The 9,951-nt window shown below is 43.2% G+C and overlaps 1 non-coding gene across 1 annotated transcript; it reads left to right on the forward strand.

Moving 5' to 3' along the window:
• Nucleotides 1-6,702: 6,702 nt before the first annotated feature.
• TRNAQ-CUG lies at nucleotides 6,703-6,773 on the forward strand. Its single transcript has one exon. It is a non-coding gene; the product is annotated as a tRNA-Gln (tRNA).
• The last annotated feature ends 3,178 nt before the right edge of the window (nucleotides 6,774-9,951 follow it).

Raw genomic sequence — 9,951 nt, forward strand, 5'->3', positions numbered from 1 at the left:
CACTCTAGGCTTCAAGGCTCTCCATCACCTTGCCCCTTCCTACCTCTCCTCCCTTCTCTCTTTCTACCGCCCACCCCGCACGCTCCGCTCCTCTGCCGCCCACCTCCTCGCCGTCCCTCGGTCTCGCCTATCCCGCCGTCGACCCCTGGGTCACGTCCTCCCGCGGTCCTGGAACGCCCTCCCTCCTCACCTCCGCCAAACTGATTCTCTTTCCCTCTTCAAAACCTTACTTAAAAATCACCTCCTCCAAGAGGCCTTCCCAGACTGAGCTCCTCTTCCCCCTCTACTCCCTCTGCCATCCCCCCTTTACCTCTCCGCAGCTAAAGCCTCATTTTCCCCTTTTCCCTCTGCTCCTCCACCTCTCCCTTCCCATCCCCACAGCACTGTACTCGTCCGCTCAACTGTATATATTTTCGTTACCCTATTTATTTTGTTAATGAATTGTACATCGCCTTGATTCTATTTAGTTGCCGTTGTTTTTATGAGATGTTCTTCCCCTTGACGCTGTTTAGTGCCATTGTTCTTGTCTGTCCGTCTCCCCCGATTAGACTGTAAGCCCGTCAAACGGCAGGGACTGTCTCTATCTGTTGCCGACTTGTTCATCCCAAGCGCTTAGTACAGTGCTCTGCACATAGTAAGCGCTCAATAAATACTATTGAATGAATGAATGAATATCAGTATAATAAAATTACAGATATATACATAAATGCTGTGTGGCTGGGAGTAGAGGAAGATCAAAGGGAGCAAGCCAGGGTGGCTCAGAAGGAAGTGGGAGATGAGGACAAGTCAAGCTTAATCTGGGAAGGCCTTTTGGAGGAGATTGACTTCAATAAGGCTTTGAATTTGGGAAGAGTAATTTGAGGAGAGAAGTCATTCTGGGCCAGAGGCAGGAAGTGGGCCAGGGGTCCTCGGCGAGACAGGTGAGATCAAGGCACAGTGAGGTTAGCACCATCGCCTTTCATCTTTCCTTAAATGGCCAATTTTCTATCCCTGTACTCGGTTTTTTATTCTCTCATTTAGCTACATCCTATTTAATGTGTTTTGAAAAGACTGATCACAATCAACAATAAGGACTAATATAATCTATTAAATACCAACTGGGTACAGTGCACTGTGCAAAGCACTTAGAATCAATCAATCTAATTTATTGAGCATTTACTATGTGCAGAACTAAGTACTAAGTGCTTGGGAGAGTACAATATTACAATATGACAGAGGTGGTAGACAACAAGCTTACAGTCTAGAAGGGGAAACATACAATAATATAAATAAATAAATATTCATTCATTCATTCAATAGTATTTATTGAGCGCTTACTATGTGCAGAGCACTGTACTAAGCGCTTGGGATGAACAAGTCGGCAACAGATAGAGACAGTCCCTGCCGTTTGATGGGCTTACAGTCTAATCGATTACAGATATGTACATAATTACTGTGTGGCTGAGGAAGGGTGAATAGAGGGAGCAAATCCAAGAGCAAGGGTGATTTAGGAGTTGCAGATGAGGAAATCAGTGCCCAGTGAGGGAAGGTGTATTGGAGAAGTTTTTTATGGTATTTGTTAAGCCCTTATTATGTCCCAGTTGCTTTATATGTCCCACATGGGGTTCACAGTCTTAATTCCCATTTTACAAATGAAGAAACCGAGACACAGAGAAGTTAAGTAACATGCCCACGGTCACACTTCAGACAAGTGACAGAGCAGTGATTAGAACCCAGGTCCTTCTGACTCCCAGGCTCATGGTCTATTCATTCATTCAGTAGTATTACTGAGCACTTCCTTTGTGCAGAGCACTGCACGAAGTGCTTGGAAGAGTACAATATAACAATAGAGAGACACATTCCCTGCCCATGACGAGCTTACTCTAGCCACTAAGTCACACTGCTGCTCTGTGTAGGTTGTGAGGAGACAGAAAATGTGCTTTTTATAAAGCTTTGAAGGTGGAGTGATTAATTGTCTGTTGGTTATGAAGCAGGAGAGCATTCCAGCCCACATGCAGGATTAGTGAGTGGTTGTCAGCGAGATTGAATGTAAACTTGTTGTGGGCATGGAATTCATCTGTTTATTGTTATATTGTACTTTTCCAGGTGCTTCATAAAGTGCTGTACCCACAGTAAGCACTCAATAAATATGGTTGAATGAATGAATGAATGAAGAATGAACAAATGAGACAAATGAGATAGTGGTACAGTGAGTTGGTTGGCATTTGAGGAGCAAAGTGTGCAAGCTGAGTTGTAGTAGGAGAGCATTGAGATGAGGTGGGAGAGGGCAAGGTGATTGAAGGTTTTAAAGCCAATGGTAAGAAGTTTCTTTTGTGTGGAAGTGGATGGACTTTCACCACTGGACATTCTTGAGGAATTGGGGAAACATGGACTGACATGTTTGTAGAAAAATGATCCAGACAGCAGAGTGAAGTACGGACTTGAGTAGGGAGAGTCAGGAGGAAGGGAGGTCAATATGGCCGATATAGTAATCAAAGTGGGATAGGATAAATGCATATATGAACATGGTAGCAGTTTGGATGGAGAGAAAATGGAGGATTTTAGCTATATTGTGAAGGTTGAACTGAAAGGATTTAGTGACAGATTGAATATGTGGGTTGAAAGAGAGAGATGAGTCAAGGATAACACCAAGTTATGGACTTGTGAGACAGGAAGGATAGTGATGCTGTCTACAGTGATGGGAAAATCAGTGGGAGGACAAGATTTGGGTGGGAAAATAAGGAGTTATTTTTTGGACATGTTAAGTTTGAGGTGTCGGTAGGACAACCAAGTATAGTTGTCTTGAAAGTAGGAGGAAATATGAGACTGCAGACAAGGAGAGATCAATTCTGGAGATGTAGATTTGAGATCATCTATGTAGAGATGGTAGTTGAAGCAATGGGAGCAGATGAGTTCTCCAAGGGAGACCCAGACTGAACCTTAAGGTCCTCCCACAATTAGAGGGTGGGAAACAGGAGGAGCCCACAAAAAAGACTGAGAATGAGTGGCCAGAGATAGGAGGAAAATCAGGAGAGGAGAGTTTCAATGAAGCCAAGGTTGGATAATGTTTCTGAGCGCACCCCTTTCCCTCTGCTCCTCCTCCCCTCCCCATTTCCCCTTCTCCCACCCTCTGCTTTTCCTCTTCTCCTCCCCTCAGCACTGTGCACATTTGTATATAATATTTATTACTCTATTTATTTTGTTAATGATGTGTGTATATCTATGATTCTATTTATCTTGATGATGTTGCTTTGTTTTGTTTTGTTCTGTTTTGTTTGCTGTCTCCCCCGTTTAGACTGTGAGCCCATTATTGGGCAGGGATTGTTTTTATCTCTTGCTGAACTATACATTCCAAGCACTTAGTACAGTTCTCTGCACATAGTAAGTGTTCAATAAATACTACCATTGAATTGGAAAAGGGGGTGGTCAACAGTGTCAAAGACAGCTGAGAGGTTGAGCAAGATTAGGATGGATTGGATTTGGAAAGACGGAAATCATTTCTCACCTTTGAGATGGTGGCTTATGTGGAGTGAAGGAGATGGAATTCAGATCAAAGAGGGTCAAGAAGAGAATTTGAGGAGAGGAACTTGAGACATCGGGTGTAAATAACTTGCTCAAAGAGTTTAGAGAGGAATGGTAGGAGGGAGAGTACAGTACAGGAAAATGACGTTATTTGCCTCCAAAGAACTTACACTGTAATGGGAGAGACACACACAAAAAATATTTAGAAATAGAGTTTTCAATGTAAGTGAATGTACCATTTAATGATATATAATCCAAAGTGCTAGGGGCAGGTATGATTAAATATTGGACATTGCTGATGAGTGCACAGGATTGGAAATTAAGGAACTAATCAGGAAAGGCTTATAGGAAACCATGGAATTTTAGGAGGGCATTGAATGTGGAAAGGGATGTGATTTGTTGGATTTGGTGGTGTGGGAGTTCCAGTCAATCAATCAACAACATTTATTGAGCACTTAATGTGCACTTGGGAGAGTACAGCACGATAGAGTTGGTAGACATGATACCTCTCCACAAAGAGCTTACAATCTAGAAGTTAAGGGGCTGGGGGAACAACATGGGTGAAAATATGTACATGAAATACAATCAATTGTGTTCACTTAGTGCAGGACCTGTTAACTGTGGTGAAGTGGGTTAAAACAGCAGATATGTAAGGTGGAGCAAGTTGGTTGAGAGGCCTGAAGTCAATTTTGAAGGGCTTTTTCACCCCACATATCCAATCCATCACCAATGCCTGCCGGTCTCAACTTTACAATAATGCCAAGATCCGCCATTTCCTCTCCATCCAAATGGCTATCTTACTGGTTCAGTCTCTCATAATATCCTGGCTGGATTATTGTGTCAGCCTTCTCTCTGATCTCCCTTCCTCCTGTCTCTCCCAGCTCCAGTCTATTCTTCATTCCGCTGCCTGGATCATCTTCCTGCAGAAACACTCTGCGCATGTCACTCACCTCCTTAAAATCCTCCAGTGGTTGCCTATCAACCTCCGCTCCAAACAAAAACTCCTCACTCTAGGCTTCAAGGCTCTCCATCACCTTGCCCCCTCCTACCTCTCCTTCCTTCTCTCCTTCTAATGCCCACCACACACACTCCGCTCCTCTGCCGCTCACCTCCTCACCATCCCCCACTCACGCCTATCCCGCCGTTGATCCCTGGTCCATGTCTTCCCGCTGTCCTGTAATGCCCTCCCTCCTCACCTCCTCCAAACTAACTCTCTTTCCCTCTTCAAAGCCCTACTGAGAGCTCACCTCCTCCAAGAGTCCTTCCCAGACTGAGCTTCCCCTTTTCCCTCTGCTCCCTCTCTGCCCCCCTTCACCTCCCCTCAGCTAAGCCCCCTTCCCCCCCTTTCCCTCTGCTCCTCCCCCTCTTCCTTCCCCTCCCCTCAGCACTGTGCTCATTTGTATGTATTTTTATTACCCTATTTATTTTGTTAATGAGGTGTACATCCCCTTTATTCTATTTATTGTGATTAAGCTGTCTTGTTTTTGTCCGTCTGTCTCCCCCGATTCTACTGTAAGCCCGTCGATGGGCAGGGATTGTCTCTATCTGTTGCCAAATTGTACATTCCAAGCGCTTAGTACAGTGCTCTGCACATAGTAAGCGCTCAATAAATACTATTGAATGAATGAATAATACAGAGTCAGTGGGGGGTTGTGAGAAATGGAGAAATATGTGCTAAGATACACTCCTAAAGAATGATCCATGCTGCAGAGTACAGTATAGGTTGGAGTGGAGAGAACTGGTAGACCATCAAGGAGACTGATTGAATAATCTAGCCTTGGTATGACAGAGCTTGGACTGAGTAGAGGCTGTTTGGATGGACAAGAAGGGGCAGATCTGGAAAATATTATTAGGGAAGGACTCCTGGAAGAGATGTAACTTCAGAAGGGTTTTGAAGATGGAGAGATACACATCTCTGGATTGCTGGATATGAAAAAGGAGGGAGTTCCAGATAGGGGGAAGAACTTGAAGTGAGGGTCTGGAACAAGAGAGGCTCCACTCAAAATATCATCATGGTTCAGGACATGTTTCCCTACTCCTCAAGAAACTCCAGTGGTTCCCATCGACCTCCTTATCAAACAAAAATTCCTCACCATTGGCTTTAAAGCACTTACTCACCTTGCCCCCTCCTACCTCACCTCACTACTTTCCTACTACAGTCTAACCTGCACACTTCATTCTTCTAATGCTAACCTTCTCACTGTACCTCAATCTCGTCTACCTTGCCACTGACCTCTTGCCCATATTCTACCCCTGGCCTGGAACTCCCTCCCTCCTCATATCAGACAGATAATTGCTCTCCCCGAGTTCGAAACCTTATTGAAGGCCCATCTCCTCCAAGAAGCCTTTCCCGATTGAGCGTTCCTCTCCTCCCACTCCCTTCTGCACCGATCTTACTTGTTCCTTCATTCATCCTCCCTCCCATCCCGACAGCACATATGTACATATTTGTAGGTATCTGTAATTTATTTATCTATTTATTTATATTAATGTCTGTCTTCCCCACTAGACTGTGGGTTCATTGTGGGCAGGAATGTGTCTCTTTGTTGTTAAAGTGTACTATCCCAGGTGTTTAGTACAGTGCTTTGCACACAGTACATGCTCAATAAATATAATTAAATAAATGAATTCTTACTATTTTTTTTTAGTCACCAATTCAAATTAAAGGAATTTCAAAGTTACAGTTTCTCAGGTCTCTTCTTCTCAGTCTTTTCAACAAACTTCCCCTGCCTAATTACAGTCACCCTGAGTGGTATCAACTCAACAGCTACCTCATGCACTTTGGATCCTTTTATACCCAAATACAGCAGTGAGGAGGGTGGGGATTTGTGTGTGTGTATACATTTGATTGAACATTCAGTTCATTCTGATTTCACTCAATGTATTTTTATTGACTATCTCAGAGCTCCTTGTCGTGTCTTAGTGGAGAAGCAGTGTGATTTATTGGAAATATCATGGGCCTGGGAGTCAGAAGTCATGGGTTCAAATCTCTGCTCTGCCGCTTGTCAGCTGTGTAACTTTGGGCAAATCACTTAACTTCTCTGTGCCTCAGTTACTTCATTTGTAAAATTCGTACTAAGATTGTGAGCCTCATGAGAGACAACCTAATAACCTTCTATCTATGCCAGCGTTTAGAACAGTGCTTGACACATTATAAGTGCTTAACAAATACCATCATTATTATAACACGGGTAGTAGGGGGCCCCATCGTGTAGTGGTTAGCACTCTGGACTCTGAATCCAGCGATCCAAGTTCAAATCTTGGTGGGAACTTCAACTTTAGAGAAACAGTGTGGCTCAGTGGAAAGAGCACGGGCTTGGGAGGTCATAGGTTCTAATCCAGGCTCCGTAACTTGTCAGCTGTGGGAATTTAGGCAAGTCACTTAACTTCTCTGTGCCTCAGTTACGTCATCTGGAAAATGGGGATTAAGATTGTGAGCCACATGTGGGACAACCTGATTGCCTTGTATCTCCCCAGTGTTTAGAACAGTGCTTGGCACATAGTAAGTGCTTAACAAATACCATCATCATCATTGTATAATAAGTGCTTAACAAATACCATCATTATTATTATTATTAACATGTCCTGTGCTTTTGTTGAACTTTCTGAATGCTTAGTACAGTGCATTGTACTAGGGCCAGATTAATGCAATTACTCATGGGGCTGAAGCTCCTGGCTAAGGTGGTGGGAGGCCCTGAACCTCAAACAATGAAGCTCTCATTAGTGTGACTAGCTGCCACCTAAACCCCCTGATCCAGTGAAATCCATGCTCAGGTCCAGCTGGATCAAGCACACTCTCCCTCTAATCACTCCTCCTCCCATAGGGGAACTCCCTCCCTCCCTGTGATTCTGACCTGTCGCTGGGGTCAACAAGTCAGTGGTACATGGGAGATGCAGGCTCCAGACTGCAGGAGCTGCATGACAAGCCAAGGCCTCAGTCTAGCTGGCTCAGAGGACCTGGACTCAACTTTGGTTTGTCAGGAACCCTTAGGCTGCAGGGAGATAAGTGGGGACATAGTGTGCCCCTACCCCTGCCCTGAAAACCCATGGTTGAAAGGGAACTGAGCTGAGCCCTCAGGAAACACCTGCTCCGGGGTCAAATTGCTAATAGCCCATCACTTATCAGGGGCTAATTGAAGAGGGTTGTGCTATGGTTAATGCAAGCTTTGTCCAGAGCCAGACACAGAGGGATCCATCTATGCTGTGAGATAGCATGATGCTGTGGTCAGGGAGGCTGCCAGCCATGACCTGATCAGTTAAACCTGGGAGAGAGCTCAAATGTCATCACCTGTAGCATGATTAGCAATCAATCAGTTGTATTCATTGAGCTCTTACTGTGTGCTGGGCATTTATTTGGGGGGTGAAGGGGAGGAGGGGTTGTTATGGTATTTGTTAGGTGCTTACTATGTGCCAGGTACTGTTTTAACCTCTAGGGTAGATACAAGCTAATCAAGTTGGACACAGAGGGTCTGCCCCATGTTGAGCTCACAGTCTTAATCTCCATATTACAGCTGAGGTGACTGAGGCACAGTGATGTTAAGTGGCTTGCTTAAGAGTCAGGATTGGAACCCAGGTCCTTGTGACTCCCAGGCCTGTGCTGTATTCACTAGCCCATGCCACTTCTCTGCTTCACTGTACTAAGCACTTGGGAGAGTACACTACAATAATCAATCTATCAATGAGATTTATTGAGTACTTACTATGTGCAGATCACTGTACAAAGTGCTTGGGAGAATATAATAGAACATAATTTGTAGACACATTCCCTGCCCATAGCAAGCTTATAGTCTAGGAGGGGGAAAGTCATTAACACTACACTGCACATTGGGGACCTCAAAAATTTCACTGGCTCTAGGCAAAAAGGGATGCAATCTCAGCTCTGCATTGCATTAGATAGCACTGAACTTCTATCTTGGACAGAGCTGCACTGAAAACAAAGCTGCACTGAAACAAAAGAAAAACCTGAAGGTGAGTCAAGAGCCCCACTGCGGTGCAGAGGAATGAACTAATTTGCTCGTATAAATCTCATATCCTTTATCAGAAAACTCCCATTTGCACCAGCTAATATGAATACCTTTACCAGTCATCAAGAAAAAAATAAGTATTTTTTAAATTCATATAGGGGCTTGAAATAGCCTGAAAATGGGGAAAAAAATATCTAAATGTTAAAAATTCAAATTTCCTTTTTGGTGGCTTAATTTTCAAATTAGGAGACTTTTCACTGATAAGTAAATCTCAGAAACATTTCTGCCTGAGTAATTTTTATCACCTTTTTATATGACCTACACCAACTCCTCCTAATTCTCCAATGCCACCAAGTTGTGATTCATGCCATTCAGTTGCTTCCAGTTTCTATTTTATTTTGTGAGAAGAGCATTAGAAATGCAGCTCAGGACTTGTCCTGAGGAATTTGGAAGGTTAGCTGAAGAACACAGAATGTACTCTTAGTGCATGACTTCTGACCAGGTGAATATGTTCTGTCTTTAGTTTACTAGCCCCTTCAGAAATGATTGATGGCTCATTTTTAGTCCAAATTCATCAATACTTCCAGTAGCTGTGGCTAAATTAGTATAAAATCCATGTAGGGTCATTACATTCTCCACACAAGTCCTACTGTCATTGAAAGAATACTTAATGCACTGCACCACTATTAACATTAAACTTGGTTTGCTAAACGAAACTCAGTGCCTAAAAGAAAAATGTTCTGAATTCATTCCAAATGCAGCCCAGGTGTTAGTTGTATCAGTAACAGTATCAAACACAAATATTTCTTGAAAGCCCTGATTTAAAAAAATTAGAAATCTGTTTTTCATTCATACTTTGTACACCCTTAGTTGAGAAATCAGTTTTTTTCATCTATTTCCCTGACATGCAAAAAAATGGGTTTGAGAGCTTGTTGACCTTGAAGAAGTCTTTTTTTATTATTTTCTCCAACTTTCAAATTTATAATATACTTTTCTCCTAAAATAGAGATGTGGGCAATTTCTTGTCTAGGCAACTTTCTCTTATTTCAGTGTTCTACCATATTTATCTTTCTGATTACAAAATACAGAAGGATAAATGTAAGAGAAGGTGAAAGGTAACACCCTGGTCACATGAAATACGCAGATGGTTAAAGGAAAAATATAGGAAGATTTTATCATTAGGTTCTAGAGGGTTTTAGACAAATGTGTGAATACTTCCTCACTGATCTCCCTACCTCTACCCTCTCCCTTCTCGAGTTTATATTTCACTCTTTTGACTGGATCATCTTTCTCAATTATTATTCAGTTTTAAATACCACCTTCCTGTGGATGACTCCAAATTTACCTCACCTGTCCTCACCCCTCTCCTCCTTCGCAATCATTAATTTCCTCCTGCCTCTGAAACATTTCTCCTAGATGCCCCACTTGCACTTCAAGCTCAGTATGACCAAAGCCTAACTCTTGAGAAGCAGCGTGGCTCAGTGGA

The sequence above is a fragment of the Ornithorhynchus anatinus genome, chromosome 1, assembly GCF_004115215.2.
Source record: "Ornithorhynchus anatinus isolate Pmale09 chromosome 1, mOrnAna1.pri.v4, whole genome shotgun sequence".
NCBI lineage: Eukaryota > Metazoa > Chordata > Mammalia > Monotremata > Ornithorhynchidae > Ornithorhynchus > Ornithorhynchus anatinus.